Below are 19231 nucleotides of genomic sequence, written 5' to 3'. Positions count from 1 at the left end.
CGGGTGGGTGCCCGGAGCCGGGGTCTGGGTTCTGGAGGCGCTCGCCTCGGGCGCGCCCCGTGCCGTTTTGTGGTCTTACGGGTATGTGACCGTGGGCTGGGACTGACTTTTCCTAACCGGGGGTGGTGGCGAGTCTGAGCTGGGCTCATTTGTTTAATGCCTAGAAATAACAAGAAGACTGGTTTTGGTTTCTCATCCCTCTTTCTCCATCCCAAAACTCTCCCCGCTAAACCCCACCCTCATCTTCCATGCTGGTGAGTCAGCGCTCACCCATCCCACTCAGAGACCAAAGGCATCCCCGTGACCCCAGGGCCCCGCGTAGGCCTGGCCCCGCGCAGCCAGCTTCTCAGCAGAGGCCCCCACCGCCCACCCCGAGGCCAGTTATGGTCCTCGGAGCCTTGGTTCTCTACCTGGGTTTTTCTTCAGTCACTCAACAACTTCATGTGTGTCAGACCTTGTGACAGGCACTGAGGACACCAAAACAACACACAGGATCTGCCCAGTTAGGGCACCCCCGCAGGTTAAAAGGGGGTAACGGTGGAATCCGTTACCTTTATGGAAGCGAGTCCCCCGGCAGCTGCAGCGCCAGGTCCCAGCTGTCGCAGCGTCGCCCAGCCCGCGGCAGGCCTGGCCATCGCCGGGGACACTCCCGCACTCCCTCTCCGGCAGAGACCGCTCTCCCGAGCTCCATGCTCCTCCGCCTCAGCCAGGACACCCACCGCCGACGCCGAACCGCGTGCCCAAACCTCGCCCGTCGTGTGCCCGTGAGGCCAGCTGCAGCAGCTGCGCCTGCAGGCGCAAAGAGTAAACGCATCCGATGAGACGCAGACCTTCCACGCTTCACAGAAATTAACTCAAGCTGGGTCACTGGCGGTCGAGCACAGCTCCTTACCCCTCGAGCGTGGCTGCTCACAGCGCCGGTTTCTGCCGCGCCCCCGCCCGGTGAGATCACACGGTAAGGAGTCGCTTGTGTGGAGCCCTGGCAGTATGTCGGGGTCCTTCACCTCCCAAGCCCCCCGCGCCTCCCCGCAGGGAAGGCGGTGGGTCTTCCTGAGAACCCTGCTCCTTGCCCCTTGCCCTGCACCGGCCCCGCCCGCCCACGGGCCAGTCCCATGGACTCCGGGCCCTTCACTGCTCCTCTCCCGGATGCAGTCTCACGATCTGACTGTGTCGCTCTGAGCTTAAATCAATAGATTTTTATGCTCATCTCAATCTAAAAAAGACACTTAAAAGTAGCACGTGATACCAAAATCGAGTTCTGTTCCCGGCTGGAAGGAAGACTGCCTCTCTTCCGAGGGTAAACGGGGACTCAGGGCTCCAACCAGAAGGGGCTCTCACTCCACAGGAGTGAGGCGGGGTGTTTCCCAGTATCTCCGCGAACCTGCTTTTGAGAAAAGTGCGCCTCGGCCGGGCCGCGCCGAAAGCCGGCCGATGCTCAGCACACACGGCCCCTCCCCAGCTGGACGCGGGAGGGAAGAGCCACGGTCAGCTGGCCTTGCTCCACACACACCTGCGTCCAGCGCCCCTCCGCACACGGAAAGGCCGGGCGCGCAGGGCAGAGGAATCCCGGGTCCAGGATCCCACAGGACAGAGGAGGTGGGGTGCGGGCCCAGGAAGGGGAGGGAAGGGAAGAAAACACGGTCAGGGCCTCACAGTTGTGTGCTGGGGCCGCGCTGGCGCAGACGGGCGGGCGCGTCGGGCGCAGGGGTCAGGGCGGTCTGGGGGCCCCCGGACAGAGGGGCAGAGGTTAGGCACTAAGGCGCGTAACCCCCGGTGCTCCCGCCGGCGGCCGGGAAGGCGGAAAAGGAAAACGTAGGCTCGGAGGCCCAAAGGCACCGTGTCAGGGGAAACTACTACTGTGTAAAGCACTCAGGCTGCTCCCAGGTCAACGCAGACACCGGATTCCTTACCGAGTCTGTGGCCCCGGCTCCCGCGGGTGAGATCCAGGCTGCCCTGGTCGCGGGGGGCCTGCACTAGTTCCCCCAGGCGCACGGCACCGATGCCTCCTACTTTCTCGGGAAACACAGCCCCCCGCCCTGGCCCACTGCACAGCCCCCCTCCAGCGCCGCCCCGGTCCCCTCGGGCTGCTGCTTGGGTGTCATTGCCTTCCCGAGGCTCCCCTGGCCGACCCCCCGCAGTCTGGGTGAGGGGTCCTCTGGGGGTCCCCAGAACCAAGCACCTTCCTCTCCGTAAGTCTTGCCTGGGGGTATTGTGGCTGCCAGTTGATTCTCTTTTTCATATGAAACATCCTGAACTATAGAAAAGTGAAAAAGATATCTTGTTACCAATTAAGTCTTCCTACAATGAATACCTCATTAATGAAACATTTTAAAATAAATAGAATGTTACCGACATAACAGTATTGCCCTTGTTATTTCTTATATATCTTAGTTATTTATGTGTCTAATAAAAACAATACATGTAGCATTGTTTGGTATGTTTCAAATTTCATCTCTTTAGCGAGGCACTGTATATACTTTAGCAATTGTTTTACGCTATGTTGTGTTTTCCTATTGTATTAAGGAAGGAATTAAGGCCACAAAGAACACATAAAAGAAAAACCAGCGCAGTTGACTACATTAAATTTAAAAATTAGGGATCATAAAATATTATACAAATGAAGTTAAAACACCGGCTGCTGACAGTAATTACATGTTAATTCTTTCAAAGATATTCATGATCATCATCTTAAAAGTCAAGCTTCTCTAATATGTTTGTAACTCAGGAAGTCTCTTGTCTTACTCGGTCCCACTATTAATGTCCTGTCTCCAGAAGTAGATTTTCTCAGCTTTTGAAGCTATTTTTTTTCTGGAACTGGGCTCCATGTTCTTGTGTGACCGTTTTCCCTTTCGGGGCAGCACCTACTGACGCCGTGCCTGGGAGGCGACCGTGGCGAGAGCGACTTGGGCGCGTTCTTCACACGCCGCCTCCCGCTCGTCCGTCCCCGCCGTCTCAGCGGCTCCAGCGGCGGTTTGGGCGAACTCGGCGTTGACGTCGTCGCGATCCTGTGACCGTGCACACAGTCCCTGCTGGAGGAGCCGCGGCCATTGGCTGCCCTGTGAGCTCACTGTCAGCTGTGACCTGGTTTCCCGGTCGTCCCCACTGCCCGCATTGCTTCATAGCCCGCGGGCCTGAGACCGGCCCGAAGCCAGGACCAGTGGGCGAGGGAGACTGAGGCAGGCAGCTGAACATGCTGGCCCAGGAATTTACAGCCAGACACAAAAGGTCACCTCCCTGGAGAGAACGTTTCAGCCCCAGGCCCAGAAAGGCCGCCAAACCAGGCGGGTGATGTCAGCACCAGCTCCGGTGACTGAAGGCCCCCGGCCTGGTTCTGACCTTCAGCGGAGGCCACGACCCTGAAGAGCCAGCCGCGCGCTGACGACGGCTCAGCTGCGAGCGCCCCTGAGATTCCTGCCTGCGGGGGCGAGAGAAAGGGCCCCCGACGGAGGCTCCAGCACATCGAGGGGCGGCCAGCGCTACTGCCTGCCCCCTCTTCTGCCCTCCCGCCTCCCCCCCCGGGCACGTCTCCCCTAAACTCTCAGGGACCCCGAGACTCGCGGTCAGGGGAGCGGCGGGCAGCAGCAGCTCATCCCGGGCTGACCCCCGGAACCGGCCCCCAAGGCCCCCTTTCCCTGATTTCCCAGGGCGCCCAGGCAGCCCCGCCCGGGCGCTCCTGGTGCTTCCTCTGTGCCCGGCCCCTCCCTGCTTCCCTGTCCGCAGCTTTAACACCCTCGCAGTCACCCGGACTCATGTGGTGAACTCTCTCCTGCACGGAGTCAGCAGCCCACGCACGACCGACGGCCCCAGGCGGAGCCGCTCAGGGCCTGGTCCCCTGCCCCATAACACGCCTACGACATACTTATCTTGAAACTCTCCCCGAAAAGAGGAATGTCTTTAATACATTCAAAGTTACCAGGAAATAGACACACACAGGCACGCACAGACGTGTGTGTGTACGTATGAGCGTGCATTTTCCCCCGGATATATGTCCAGACCCCTCCCCCCGAGCCCTCTCTCCTCCCTGCCTGGTCCGGTTGTTCTACGTCGGCGGCCAGCTCTCCACATGGAAGTCCCCGCACCGGTATGCGGGATGGGGTGACCAGCTCGTCCCATTGGCCAGGCACGGGCGCAGGTTAAGGCTGCGTGTCCCGCGTCTGGCCCCCGCAGGCCCGGGCAGGCTGGAATGACTGGTCAACCGACCACGATATCCCTTTGTCTCACCCCTGTCTTTAGGTCCTACATCCTGGATCCTCTTTCTTCTTGGTTTATTTCCTTAGTTTGTGAAACCCATTCTCCAGTATTTTTCTGAAAACAAAGTAAAAAAAAAAAAATGTTTAACTTGCATCTCTTTAATTCACCTTTATACTTAGTAGAAAATTTGACAGAGAACAGAAGTCAAGATTTGAAATCATCTTCCCCCTGAACCTTTACGGACTGCACCACCACCGCCCGGCTTTCCACGGGGAGGGGCCCTCTGGTCCGGGAACCTCTCCCTTGTCTGACCCCCAGGAGCGGCAGGGCCTCTCCGCTCCCCCCAGGCCCCCCGTTTCGCGGCGGCAGGCCTCCGGGCAGCCTCTGCCTTCAGGTGCGTCGCGCAGGGCGCCAGCGACGGCCCAGCCACGAACTGCGGCCCCCCTGTCCGGGGGGCCCCCCGACCACTCTTCCCCCGCGTGGGGCCCCTTCCGCTCGCATTCCCTCCTCCCGGGACCCCTGCGTGCCAGGTGTCGGGCCCCCTGAACGCTACCATTTTCCTCGTCTCTCCCATTTTCCATTTCTTTACTTTTGATGGACTTGCCGGAAGATTTCCTCCAACATCTCCCAAACTTGCTTCTGAAATTTTCTACTGTATTTAACTTTGAAGAGCAATTTTTCGCTCTCTGATAGCTCCATTCTGTAGCCTTCCCCAGAAGTGCATGCCTGCCTACCACACGAGGGTGTTAACTACAGTGTTTGTCTCGGTTTGTTTGTTTTTTAAATGTTTCCTTCTGCTCCATACCATTGTTTCTATTCAACTGTTTGTTAGATTTGGTTCTCTGTCATGGTGCAGACTGTCCTTAAATGACTGGTAACCCTTGGCTGTCTGCTCATATTGTAAAATGAAGCAATAAAAACAGTGCCTGCAGTGCCTGGAACAGGTCGGCACACCTTCCCCCCCCCCCCCCCCCCCCCCCCCCCCCGCCCAAGGGTGGTCTGGGCAGGTCAGTTCACTGTTTCTTGTTTGTTTTTGTTTCTGCTTCCAGCTGGCTTCCCTGGAGGGGGACGCAGCTACACCCTCCGCTGCCCGCTCGTCTCCCTCACAGGCGTGCCACAAAGCCTCCGGGTATTGGGACCACCTGCTCGTGTTTGAATACTGCTAAGCATTTCTGAGACCCCCGTAGTCCAGCTCAGCCTTACCGACTGCCAGTGTGGGTTGGTTTCTGTTGTGATGTCGTTTGGCCACTTGTCACCTGCTTCCCAGTTTCCAACATTCCATGGCTGCCACAGCCTCTACTTAGAAGTGTCCCATTGTTTGCCTTAAAAACAATGTCTTAACGAGGGCCCAAAACGAGGGCTCTTTACTGCCACGTTTGTGTGATTTGAGGAGGGAGGGGTGAGCATGAGTGTTTGCTCGCCGCATGTGGCCCGAAGTGCACAGCTCAGCTGCTTCTGCGTTTGCGCCCTGTCCGCCTGGAGGTGGCCGAGGTGAGGGCTGGCCGGTGCCTAGCGCGGTGCCCGGCACCTCGAGGAGGGCAGTAAGTGGGTAAAGGCTGAACGAATGCGCACACGGAGCGCGACGCTTTTGTCGAAATACGAATCAAGGTTCTGCTTTGTTTTACTCTCCAGGATTTCTCCGGCCCCCTCTCCGCCAGGCTAACCGGTTCTCACTGCTTCAGGGGAAGCGTGGCCACAGAAAACAAACTGCTCCGGGATTTTGAATTTCAGTATCTTGGCTGTCAGCCCTGACTGGTGTTGCTCAGTTGGTCGAGCGCCTTTCCACTGGCAAAGCAAAAGGTCAAGGTCCCCAGTTTCATTCCAGGTCAGGGCACAGGACTGGATCGTGTGTTTTGTCTCCAACCTACCAGAGACAACTGAGTGATGTTTCTCTCCCTCTCTCTCTCTCTCTCCCTCCCTGCCCCTTCCCTAAAAATAAATAAATAAAATCTCTTTTAAAACCTTGGGTCTTAAGTAAAATTGAAAGGACTTGTGGCACAAGCACAATATTGGGGCAAAACCTTGTGACAGCACCGCACCGTGATGCCCCCGCGCACCCGCCCTCGCCCCGGGAGGCGGCGCCAGATGCGCGTCGGGGCTGAGCTCCGGGGAGGAGCACGGCTGTACGGGAAACCAGGGCGCGTCCAGACGCTCGGGACCCTTTCAACCCACGGGGCAGGCCCGGGAGCCCCTGCGAGCCTCCTTCGCTCTCAAGAATCGAGGCAGACGAGGCAGCCGGAGGCTCCTGTCAGAGGGCGCGTCACAGGCAGGGGACACTGAGCGCTGGACCCTGTCCGACCCGCCGCGCCACACTCCGTGAGCCCCTCGCTACCTAAGCACCATCCTCAGGCCGTCCGCAAGCTGCCTGGGACGCGGTTCCTGCCGCCTGAATGAAGTGGGAGCCTGAGGTGGAAACTGAGTTACAAAAGCACATTTCCCCGGTATCTCTGTTGCTTAGCTGAAACTCCTAAACCCACACCGGCATGGCCGTCAGGAGCAGATACGCCTGTTAAACTTTAGAAAAGATTCCTAACTATTTACACAACAGATGACCAGCAATGTTAACTTACCACGGTGGGCTTGTGACAAGAAACCACCCCTGAAATCAAGCACGGGGTTCGTGCAGCGGGCGGGCTGCTTGGCGAAACTGGTTTTTGTTCGCCTTCACGCCGTGGATGAGGATGTGCAGGAACACCTGCCGGGGACGCGTGGGGGACACCCGCCCTTGCGGGGGAAGGCCAGGGAAGCTGGGCGCAGCGCGCAGGCCGGCCCCCGCCCGGAGGTGCCCGGGGGCTGCTGGGGGAGCGTGGGCGGCCCCCACGGGACCTGGGAGGGGAGAGGCCTGGAGAGGACAGGGGGCGGCTGGCTTTCCCTTTGGGCACCTGCCAGTCCCGAATATGGGGCACGAGCCAAGGGTCCAGGCCGCAGATTTGGGCCGGAGGTCAGTAAGGGACAGACCTTTTGGCAGTTTGAAGAGCTGAGGAGAAAACACTGGAGTCTGGGTGGGCAGGAGGCCAGCGAGAAGGCGGCTGGGCACCAAGCCCGACGCTCGCCCTGCAGTCCCCATCCTGACGCCGCCACGGGGAGCAGGGAGTCAGGAGACAAAGCAGAAAGCCCGCCTAGAGCAGCTGAGGTTCCGCAGCCTCAAAGGACTCGCTGCGAGGAAAGGCCCTCAGGCGGGCCCCCAGGACGCTGTTGCAGGTCAGGCCGCAGCACCAACATCGCAGGGGCTCAAACAGCGAGCGGCTATACAAAGTCCCAGGTCAAGGTGCTGGCCGAGGCCGAGGCAGATTCGGCGGCATGTGGCGAGGGCTCCCTGGTCCACAGGGAACCACCTTCTTGCTGGATCCCCACACAGTGCAGGTGCAAAGGCGCTCTCTGGGGTCCCTTTGGTGGGGGCACTAGTCCCATTCATGAGGACTCTGCCCCCGTGACCCCATCGCCTCCCCAGGGCCCAACCTCCCCCTGCTGCCACATTAGGGGCTGGGATGCCCCAGTGTGATTCCCGGGGGACCTGAGCCTTCCCTCCGCAGCAGACACCCCTCCCGGGGACTGGGGACGGGGACGGGTCCGGCAGGACGGAGCCTCCGAGCACTGTGACGCACCCTGCGGCGAACCGGAGGAGGCGAACCGTGAAGGCGGTAACAGGATCAGCGGCGGCCAGGGGGTTGGGGGCGCGAGGGGGCGCGCGGCGAGCCCAGGGGGCTCGCAGGGCAGTGATGCTATGGCTGCAGACACACGTCGTTACGCGTGTGAACGTGCGCCACCAAGAGCGAGCCCGCCTGTGGACTTGGGGTGTCAGCGTGCAGTCGTTCTTCGTTAAAAAAAGAAAGCGAGCCACCCTGGCGGGGCTGTGATACTGGGGGGGGCCTTGCACGGGGGCGCAGCGGCGCGTGGGAACTCGGTACTTTCTGCTCAATCTTTCTGCGAACTTAAAACTGCCCTAAAAAATAAAGTCAACCCCCCACCCCCCCAACCCCTGCACTCGGCCTGCAGCTGGTCCCATCTCGGCCGCGCCAGAGCGGCCGGCGCCCTCGGAGGGGGGACGCTCTCACCCCACAGCCTCCAGAATTTAAAAACACAACATCTGGCCCTGGGCCAGAATGTACCAGGCACTCCAGGAGCAGAAACAACGACTGCAAACCACAAAGAAAAGTATGAATGGATATATTGATCCAGATACGGCAGTTATCAGAAACACTTAGGCGTGATCAATATGCTCAGGACGACAGACACGAAGGATGGATGTTGGGGCCCTCCCCCCACCTCTGAGGTGAGGCGGCGTCTGTGCTGACGGCCCAGGGTTTGCAGTCGGCAGGGGGTGCACAGCCGGGCGGGGGTGCCGGGCCGCCCCCGCAGAGCCCTCGCGGTCCCCAGCACCAGCCTGCCGTGCAGCGTGCGCCCGAGACAGCTACGACGGCCGCAGAGTGGTAACGTTTGGGTTCCGGGAATGTCGGGCCCTGACTGGCCAAATTATTTAGGTTTCTAAAGTGTTTTCCGTGTTCTCATGAGAATGGGAACTGCACAGAGATGTATCCTGAGCCCACGCTCCCCGACGTTGGCCTGAGAAAACGTCTGAGAAAAGTGTCTAATTTTAAGTAGATGAAAAATAGAAAATAGAAACGAGTATGTAAAATGTGACTCAAAACAGTGCTCACTATTAGCTCCCGCCTCAGCTCCTGCTGTAAACTTCTGCCTGGGCCCTCGCATCTCTGTAACGGTTACCTGGGCGTCCACAGATGCACAACCACAGTTCGCTCACGCAGCCGCCGGTGGGCAGGTCACGTTGACAGAAAACTCCCGCGCGCTCCACGGCGCTCCCAGAATAAACCCAGCCCTTATCCTCGGACACACACTGTTCCTGCGGGCAGACACACACCCCTGCTTTGCCATCTAGACACTCAACCAGCTGAGTGTCTAAGAAGTGTATTCGAAAGGACGGTGGCCTCCACAGAAAAATCCACCACGCGATGGGACGTCTCTGACCCTCTTTCACGTGCAGAAATCAAACACTTGCCGTCATTTTTGCCTTCCTAGGAGCTGATGAAATGACCCGCTCTCGTGGGCAGCGGCCTGTGGACAGGGATAGCGTTAGGCACACATTCATAAACGATGGCTTTTCAGCCCATTATAATGACGTTGGCAGTGATGGGGGAATGGAAAGGAATCAAATATATTTTAAAAGAACTGGCAAGACGTTCTTGGTAGCAGATCCAAATGAAGTTAATAAAAGAATAAAATTAACCCTTCAACTCTCGGAGCTGGATTCCACGGCCCACTGTCATTTTTGCTGCTTTGGATGATGGGAGGAAGACTTGGGGGCGTCTTGCGATCTAACGCTTGCGCATACAGGCCCAAGTATTCAGACTTACAAATCGGATGCATTTGGGAAATCTGGCAGCATCAGAACGTTGCGTTCATAGTTAAAGTCTCTCTCTCCGTGTAGTGGGCCCCGTGATCGCTTGCTCTGTTCACTGGAGAACAGAGCGCTCACCTGTCACGGTGCCCAGCACACAGGGCTCGGTTTGCTCAGGGGCAAGCTGCTCCTGCCTCTGTCAGTGGAACATGCCCCGGAGCGATCTTCCCAGCACTGCGCACAGAACGCCCGTCTTCTCACGGAGTTTCCCCACCACCAGGGTGAACTTTTCCAGGCTTGTTAAGAGGTTTTATAGGGACAGTCAGGCTCTGGCACAGAACGGGACCTTTTGTTTCCCGGACGCGAGACTCAGGAGCTGGCCCTGCGCTCAGGCCCTGGCTCCTCTGGTTTCCCGGAGCTGGTCTTCCACTCAGTCCTGGGGATGGCACAGCACTTGATCACCGGAGAAGCTACAAACGCGTGTGGCTGGAAAGATGGAAACGGCAGAAGCCTCTGTGTACACGAGGCCACCGTGGGGAGCAACGGACCTGGCCGGATTCCCCGGTGAGTCATCGGCCAAGGATCAGTGGCCCCGTCGCTTGCCAGCTGTGCCACCTCGAGCAAGTGACTCCCTGGAAGCCTCGCCTTATCGCACAGGACGCACGGTCTGGCTAGAGTGGAGGGCCGCTGAATTCCCTTTTCCACCCTGAGAATCTCGTCTTACCTTCAGAAGAAGAAATAGAAGATTTTTGTTTCTCATGCAGAAGTGCCACTTCCAACAGCTGAGATGTAGCTGCATGGGTGGAGAGAGAAGGTGTTAATGACATTAAATGACACAAACTAGTGCCAGTAAAATCAGAGTCAACTGTCTCCCTCAAGAACCGCTCTCAAGTGCACCGTGGTTCAGTGCCGAACGGGCTGCCCAAGCAAGTGTAGTCGACTGATTTCTACGAAGGCACGAAGGCCCTTCCGTGGAGGAAGGGCAGGCTCCAAGGGCGGCTGCAGCCACTGGGCGGCCAGACGCGACAACAGAAAAATAGAAGGAGACACGGCCCTTCCACATTTTACAAACATAATTTGTAAATATTATGATCATAATTGATCGAAATGGATCACAGGCTTGCCAGGCACTGAGTGTGGGCTGCCACGTAGCCACTTCCTCCTAAAGAGGACGGGATGGGCGGGGGGCAGCGGAGCTCTGTGGTGGAGACACTGGACAGTCCGGACCTCCGCCAAGTGCGCAAGGCCCACATCGACAGCTACTCGGGGTGTCCGGCCTTGTGTCCTCTCTGGGCCGCGCTGGAAGGAGAGCGGCCTTGGGCCGCACACTCAATACATTGTGACACATAATCACACACAAAAAATCTCATCACGTTTTACTTTCTATTGTTGTTCAAGTGCAGTTGTCTGCATTTTCCCGCCACCACTCCCCCCGCCCCACCCATCCCCGCCTCCCCCGCTGGAACCTGCTCCCCCGTTTTAGATAAACTTAGAGTTTTGTGTTGGGCCGCATTTATAGCCATCCTGAGCTGCTGTGTGGCCCGCGGGCCACAGATCGGACACCCCTGCAGGCCACAGTGACAGCGTGACTTCTGATACAATTTGTGAAGGAATGTGCTTCACCTCTGTGGTCTTCCTCCGAGACCCCCGTACACCAGGGGAAAATCAGACAAGTCCCATTGAGAGATGACATATTGACCAGTAATTCTCAAGACCTCATGGTCATCAACAACAGGGAAAGGTTAGGAAACTGTCACATCCTAAGGAGCCATGATGACTCAGTGTCATGTGCTGTCCTAGCTGCACTCCTGGAACAGAAAAAGGATACTAGATAAAAACAATAGGAATCTGAGTAAAGAAAGGACTTTGGTGAATAATCATTTGTCAATATCAGTTCCTTCATTGTATCATGTGTACTAACCTCACGTAAGATCTTAATAAAGAATGGAAATGGGGTGAAGCGCATGTGGAATTCTCAGCACCAATTTTGCAATGTTTCTGTAAATCTTAAACTATTCTAAAATTAAAAGCTTGTTGGTTAAAAATCACACGAACACTTTGTGTATTTCCAGGCAAACTGTTCACACCAATAACATTGCTTTGCATCTTGTTCTCCTTCCTTCCCAGTCAATAACACAGTTGCTAGGTAACAAGGTCCCACCATTTAATATTATTTGTTCCTTCAAGAATCCTTCTATTTGGGAAACTAGTCGCACCCCTAGAATTCACCTCTGAAGGGAAAGCACCACTCACCAAAAATAGGGGGAAGCAGCTCCTGCTGTGTGCGAGCGTTTTGCCGCCCTAACGGCACCCCAGCCACCGCCTGGGGCCGCCCGACTCTGCAGAAGGAGGGGGTGGGGCGTGGGGCGGACCGGGCAGCCAGAGCCGCGGCCGCCCTTTCGGGTTTCCCGGTTATGCATGGCCTGCTGCCTGCTGCCATGTTGCCGGGACTATGGTCTGGCCCGAGCCCTGCCGTCCTGCGTGTGTGGACACCTGCGTTTGGCCGTAACTTACCCACCATGGCCGTGCAGCTCGGAACCTCCACGTGCATGAGTGTGGAATTGTGTTGAAGAGGCCCCTTTATCTCTTCCTGAGTTTTGACTCAGACACGAAGGTGCCACTGGCAGGCACAGTCTCACGGATTTGCCTTGCCAGGCACAGAGCGGGGTCCCCAGGGGAGGGAGCGCAGGGTGGGTGAGACAAAGGCCGCTGAACTATCGCCTGGACAAGAGCAGTCTTAGGGGGACCCGGCTGCAACCGTTTGAAGAACGGTGGTATCGCAAGGGTCACGCTCTGGGGCGCTCTGGAGGGCAGACTAGGGGCTCACAGATACGTAGAACAGTCTACGTCCGAACCAGGTCACCTTGGAGGGGCGGTGGCAACGGTCACAGAGGCCCCGAGGAGAGTGGCCGGGGAGCAGGGGCCTCCTGCCGGTGGAGGAGGCAGGGCCTGCTCCCCGGGTGGGTTTGCTGCGGACCCTGCCCTGCCTGCCCTCCTCACCCCTTCCGTTCCCGCCACCCGGTCCCCAGCCCCTGATCCCAGCCCTAGTTTTACAACAAATGTTTTGTCTGTTTGGGGCAGAGGGAGAAACAAAGGTGGAGAGGCGCCGATCCAACGCTCTCGAAGGCCTCGCGCGCTGCTGAGCCTGTGAGGGCGGAGGGCGCCTCCACTCTGCGGCCCCGCCTCAGCCGTCCCCCGGGCCCCCCACGGCCCCGCCTCCCAGCCTCCGCGCCACGTCGCCGCGCGACCTCCCTTCTCAGCCCAGGGCGCTGCTCCACTCGGGGTAGGGGCACGACGCTGGGTGTCGGCTCCATCCGGCTCTCTTCCACGCGTTGACCTCCCCCGACACAGTCCGCTGCAGCTGCCGAGGAGGCGTGAGGAAGAGGCCCCCCTGAGTGCGGCCCCGTCGGCCAGGCTGCAACATCAGAGTCCAGGGCGCGGTTTTCTCATCCCTTGTTGGGCAGCCGCACACCAAGGCCAGGGCCCCAGGGGCTGTGTTGGCTGAAGGCCGCGCACATTGCAGACGGGCGTTCCTCGAATGAGGGCTTTTCCGCGGGGCCCCACTTCTCCTCCAGACCCTCGGTGAGGACAAGAAGGGCACGCGCGCGCGTGGGCTCGGTGGGAAGCCTCCCCGAGCAGCGCTGTCGCTTCCCACGTTCCCTAACGACTCGGAAAACAAGCACTCCCCGCGGACGGAGGCCTCGCGCAGGAGAGAGGCGCTCGGAAGGTTCCTCGTGTCCTCCTGCTCAGAACAGCGGCTGAGTGGCCGGCTCGCGGTCTAACCCTGAAAACACCGTCTCACCGGAGAGCATACCCGTGAAAGCAGGGGGGCCTTCTTATTTTTATAGAACAAGGTGCGTATCTGCATCACAGTTTTTCGGTTTTATCGATGATGAGAACACACAGAAGCCATGGCACATTTTACGATCATTCTTCTCCAGACAAAGGAGAAGATCCCGGGGGTAAAATCAGGGGATGAGCCACTAATGATGCCCTTACCGGCCCTGGGTAGGCCTGAGACCAGGGCGCTGAGGGCTGCCTGCGTCTGAGCGGCCACGGCAGCTGCTGGGGACACCTCGCTGGGGGGCGGCTCGTTGTCCATTCACCCAAGGGGCCCCTTCCTCTCTTGCTCGGGAAGACCCAGAGACAAGACTGCCACTCCGGTGCCGCGGTGCCTGATGCCGACCTCTGTGGCTGTTCTTGTCCCATTACACGGCCATCGTCTGTTTGCTCTCCCGTCTGGCGCGCTGGACTCTGACCCCTGTGAGGTCTTACGTGTGTTCCCAGCTTCGCTGCCTGGAGCACGCGAAGCAGCGGTTCTGTGCGCTTGTCGGGTGCTCGACAAACGATGAACCATCAGAGAGGGAGGCCCGCTGGTCAGGAGGAGGGGCTCTGGGGGCGGGGGGCTGTGTTTCTCACTTCCGCCCCCCAGTTCTCGACAGTGCGATATTGCATCATGAACCCGTCTGTGCCTCGGTCCATCCATTGAGATAACAGAACTTCCTGCATAAGGTCACTGAGTTAGTAAACGTGAAACGGAAGAAAATGCAGGCACACTAATGTCTAATGCATGTTCACTGTGGCTGATGTGATCAATATGATTATTAACACTGGGCAGCAGCTCTACTAGTAATAATCCTGGAGGCGTTTCAGACAGGCACTTGGGGTTCTCTGCCCCAGAGCTTTGGTAGTTAGTACAGAGGCCACACACAGCTCTGGGCGCTCCCGGCAGGGAACCTCCACCTTCAGACCCGCAGGGCCCAGGGAGAGGCCCCAAGGCCACTGGCTGGTCTGCTCGGTGCTGGCTCCTCCCAAGGCGCTGGCCCCCGAGAAGCCTGCAGAGGGGAAAATGACGCCAGCTTCTACTCCACTGCAGTTTGTGTGTGCATATCCGCGTGATACATGAGCCACTTACACTCCCCGGTGACCCCAGACAAGAGGGGTATTGTCCTAGAAGCAAACAGGGCACGTTTGGGGGCGCTGGGTGTGGCCCAGGCCCAGTGCGGGGCTCAGGTCAGAGCAGCGCAGCCGTGGGGGGCGCCTCGTGTGAGAGTTTAGCAGCTAAGCCCCCGCCCCGGGGAGGAGCCCCAGCAGGAGGCTCAGCGACCTTTCCAAAGCTCCCCCCCCCCTCCGCCCCCCCCCCCCCCGCAGACTGGCCTCGGCCCTCAGGGGTCATTTTCAGATGTTCTCATTGTCCTCGGCTCCTGTAAGAAATGGCGGACCTGCTCCCAGAAAATGTCTCGCAGGGCAGGAGCCCCCGTTCTGTGGGTGACACCCCGCCTCTCCTGCTCTGACCGCCCCCCCATCTTTAACACGGGGTTTGAACAGCGGGTGAGCGTGAGCGCAGGCCCTGACCCACCCAGGCAGCCCCGCGGGTGCCCTTGTCCCGTGTGATGACTAGTAGCTTCCTTCCACCCACACGATTGATTTCAGGACCCGCTGGCTCTTGCTTGGAAATACCCTGCTGGAGCAAAAGCAGCCTCAGGCCGTGGGCGGAGGTGTCTTTTTCACAGGAGAAAAAGCTGCCTCAGGCTGAGATGGCAAAAAGACACAGCCTGGCAGGGAGCGGCCTTCCCCCAGATTCTAGACCGAGCTCTGGGGCTTCGGGGCCCCCGCCTGTCTCCTGGGCACAGGAAGGAGCTAGGACTGTGCGATGTCGCCCCCGGGTGGCCCCTCTTGGGATCACAGGTGGGAGGGAATCTGCCTGGAGAATTCTCCAGAAGGAACGTGGAGCCTATAAATGCAGGCTGGGGCAATAATCAAGGCACATCGTGTTATTTCTCATCATGTTTAAACCCAGAGTTTGGAGAAAGTCATTACCATTCATTTTCATAAGCACCTGCCTCACCAAACTATGCTAGAAATAAATGTTAGTGCCATAACACCATTGCCAATTGATAATGAGCTATTCAAAAGTTAAAAAAAAAAAAAAAAGAGTTCTCTTTTCTTTACCTTAAAACATTTTTTTCTCAGAGGTACAAAGTTGTCAATAGCTTTCCTGTGAATGAAATTTAAATTAGAAGCAAACAGCCTTAAACATTTTAAACATGTTTTCTCCTGTGGAAAAGGAAACTTTTACTTCAATCGCTGTGGCCGTTCCTTTATTTAAGCCACACGGCGGCTGGGTCGATGCTGCGGGTCGGCAGAGGGCGTTTGGAAAGCGGACTGGCCCATGTTCTTCCCAAACGTGGCATTCGTATCCGGAAAAGGGCACTTTCCACTACATGTTTAAAAAGTGATGTCACCCTTCTGTATACAATGACTCAGAGCAGAAGGCTCGGACGCCTCCTGCCTTCGGAACCCGCCGGCCTTTGGCCGCCCTTGGCGGCTGCCCCCGCCTCCGGTCTCACGCAGGCAGGAAGCCGGCGGGCGCCTCAGGCGCTGGCGGGCGCGTCCCACGGGCTGCTGCCTCGAGCTGGCCAAGCGCGGCCACCCGCGGCGGGCCCAGCCGCGTGGGCCTCAAGGCCCTCCCTCGGGCGCGGCTGCCGGCGCGCCACACACACAGCCTCCGGCTTCCCCGTGGCTTTCCGGGCAAGAGCCCCAGCCCAGCCTGGCACAGTGTTTAAGAGACAGAACCGAAAGGCTGCCGGCCTGGCTGCCGCCGGGACGTCCTCCGCACGCGGGCCCCTCCTCCAGGGCGCCGTCGCGTCGGGCGTGGCAGGCCGGGCCGTCGCCCTCCAAGTCCCCAAGGGTCCCAGAGCCCGTGTTCTCTGACGCGCCGCTGGCGTCGCCCGTTCGCTGGGACACGCGGGCCAGAGCACGCGGCCAGGGTCGGGGTCGGGGCCGGCGCCGGTAGGAGTCCCCAGGGCCTATTCTTCCCGCCTCTGGCAGAAGCGCTTCATCCCCCTGGGCCCTCCACCCCCACCCCCGCCGGGCGGGGCTGCGGCCTGGCCCTCCGTCTCCTCGCTGCTCCCTCTGCACCTGCTGCGCCAGGTCCCCCGCCCCAGGCCCCCAACGCAGCCCAGCAGGGAGGGCATGGACTCAGTCTCTGCTGGGCCCAGCCTCCTTCCTCCTCCCCACGCCCCTGCTTTAGGGGGTCCCGCCCATTCCCCCCACGCTCCCGGGGCCTCTCATTCCTGCTGGGCCCGAGGGCCATCTCTGGGTTAGCTGTCCCCGCGAGTTAACTCTGGGCACCTCGGGGCGCCGCGCCCACTTGCTCACTGGTGTCCCCCAGGCTTCTCAAGCTTTCGTGCGTGAGTTCAACAGTTCCTGCTACTGCTCCCAGCAGCCACGGGCCCTTCACCCGGGTCGCGTCTCCATCAGCGGCACCCCCACGCCCGCCCCCGCCCCAGCGACTCGGGACAAAGCTGGCAGCCGTCACCCTCCTCTGTCTCCGCCTCTCGCGGAGCCGCTGGAAGCCCTGCACCCTGAGGAAACCTGTGTCTGCAAGACCACGCTTGTTTGAAAACTAACCGAACGTTTACTGAAACAAATGTGAAGGCTGCGGCCCAGAACGAAAGCCAGTCTCAGCAGCGGACAGGGGTCGGACCCCAGAGGCGAGACCCCCCGTGACCCCGGGAGGGACAGACGTGGCCGGGCTCCCATTCGGAAGGATCTTGGCCTGCTCGCCCTCTCCTGATCTTCCAGAAACCACAGCTGGCCGTGGGACAAGCAGGTCACCTTGCCCAGCCAGGGCCATGTTATTTAATGATACTTTTGTAAATAAAAAACACTGATACATGTCATGGAAGACAGAGCAAAATCCGCGCACTGGCGAAGGCCTGGGTTCGGCTGAGACGTGAAGGCAGGGCTTTCCCCAGGGCAGCCCGGGTGGCCGCTGCCCCCTGCCCTGCCTCGCACGTGTCCGCTCCCTCCCCTCTGCCTCAGGCAGCGCGCGTGCGAAGCGCCGCCTGGCACACGCCGCTGAGCATCTGTGCAAACCATGAGATCCGACCGTAGGAGCTGCAAGTCTAAAATGCTTGTGTGAAGGCGTGGGCGTGTGTGGAGCTCTAACGTCTAAAAAGCTCCCAAGCCGTCATTCTGATGGTCCCCCCTGTCTGGTGCCCTGAAATAGCTGAGATGGGGTTTCACAAAAGAAGTTCAGCTTCATCTTTGATAAGCATTTTCACCCATGAAAATCACAAGCCACCTCTTGGAGACGGGCGGGTCTCCTCCTAGTCACTCCGCAGTATTTTTGGAGAGGGTTTGGTTTTTTTGTTGTTGTTTTTTTCAGAGTCCCACTACTGCCACCAGGTGGCCAGAGGGCTCATGTGCAGAACAAGCAGTTGAGGTCAGGCTGGGGGTGAGTCCCCCACAAGGGCCGCAGAGCCCTCGGGTGGCAGGGCGACCCGGGCCCAGGCTGAGCGTGAGTGGGAGACGCCACGTGCTGCCGGCGCAGAGTGTGAAAGGACAGGCGGTGGAGGGAAAGGACAGCCTCCCGCCGGGGTCCTCCAGGGGGCGCCGCGGGGCTCCGGCCGCCCGAGCAGCAGAGCCCTGCTGCCGGCACACACTGCGCGTCCTGAGATGCCTTCCTTGCCGTCGCTCCCAGATGAAGATGCGCGGTGCGTGCGGGAGGAAGCTATCAAACGGCCACCCCCAGCCCCACTTTGAAGGGCAATGTGCTTTCTGAGGGCAGAGCTGAGAGGCGAGGTGAAATACCGCCGGCGGGACAGAGCTGCCCCCCAGGGAGCAGAGGGAGGCGCTGCGGCTGTGTCCCTGCTTCGGGGCCAGGGAGGAAACACCGCTCTGAGGCCTGCGCTCCCGTCTTGTCACCCCTCGCACACCCGTCGCGGAGGCCGCAGCCGGGGCTGCAGTGCGTGCGGGGAGGCTTCCAGCATAACGCACGGGCCCTGCGCGGAGCCAAGTCTCTGGTTAGACAGAACGTGGAAGCACGGGGCCCCTGCTCCTGGTCCTCGGCACAGAGCCCAGGCTGGCGCGGGCCTGCGGTGCCGCTGGAGCCCCGCTGCCCCCTGGCTGGGCGGGAGCCTCCAGGCACGAGGGCGCGGCCCTTCAGAGCCCCTGACGCCAGAGAATTCACGCGGGGAGTATTAGATGCCAGCCCAGCACCTGTCTCATCGCCTACCGCCCGCGCGCTGTCCGGCGATGTGTCCCTGCAGTCTGGGCTCTGAGGGTGTCCGAGGCAGGTCAGCAGCTCTGCTGGCCCGCATCAAACCCCCTGGTAGAGCTGCTGCTCCTGGTCCCCCTGGGGCACGCACAGCAGAGCTGGAGCCCCCCACAGTCTCTGTTGTTCCGGCGCTCAGGGCAGGAAGCTGGAGGACCCCAGGCACCGGACGCGTTTCTATCTTCCCTTCCAGGAAAAGCGTGCGCCTTGGCGAGGGGAAGGGGCCGTCAGAGGGGACGGCGGCCTCCCTGATGCGCGGCGCCGGCTCCAGACTTCCAGGGCGCTGGAGAGAGTGTTCCTGGTGCAGGCCAGTGGTCTCGAGTGCCTTCGACTCCAGCCTCTGCTGGCTGGCACCTGTGTCCTCGGGGCAGGGACGCACCAGTCCTGCCAGCTGGCCGGGAGCCAGCACCAGGCCGTCACACCCAGACGCCCGGGGGCCTGGCGGAAAGCCCTGGCCCACGCCGGCCCTTCCATCGCGGAGCTGGCCTAGACTCCACCTCGCCGGCCCTGCCTCGTTCCCTCACCTGCTGTGAGCAGGTGGCGCCTGTCCGCTGTCTGCCTGTGTCTCTGGGGAAGACAGGAACAGGCGGAGCCGCGGCTGGTGAGCGCCGCTGGGGGCACAG

Source organism: Pteronotus mesoamericanus, unplaced genomic scaffold (assembly GCF_021234165.1).
Source record: "Pteronotus mesoamericanus isolate MK-2021 breed Mesoamerican mustached bat unplaced genomic scaffold, CSHL_Meso_final contig_163, whole genome shotgun sequence".
In the NCBI taxonomy this organism is placed as follows: Eukaryota; Metazoa; Chordata; class Mammalia; order Chiroptera; family Mormoopidae; genus Pteronotus; species Pteronotus mesoamericanus.
The sequence above is the reverse complement of the archived record's forward strand: the minus strand, read 5'-3'. Positions refer to the sequence as shown.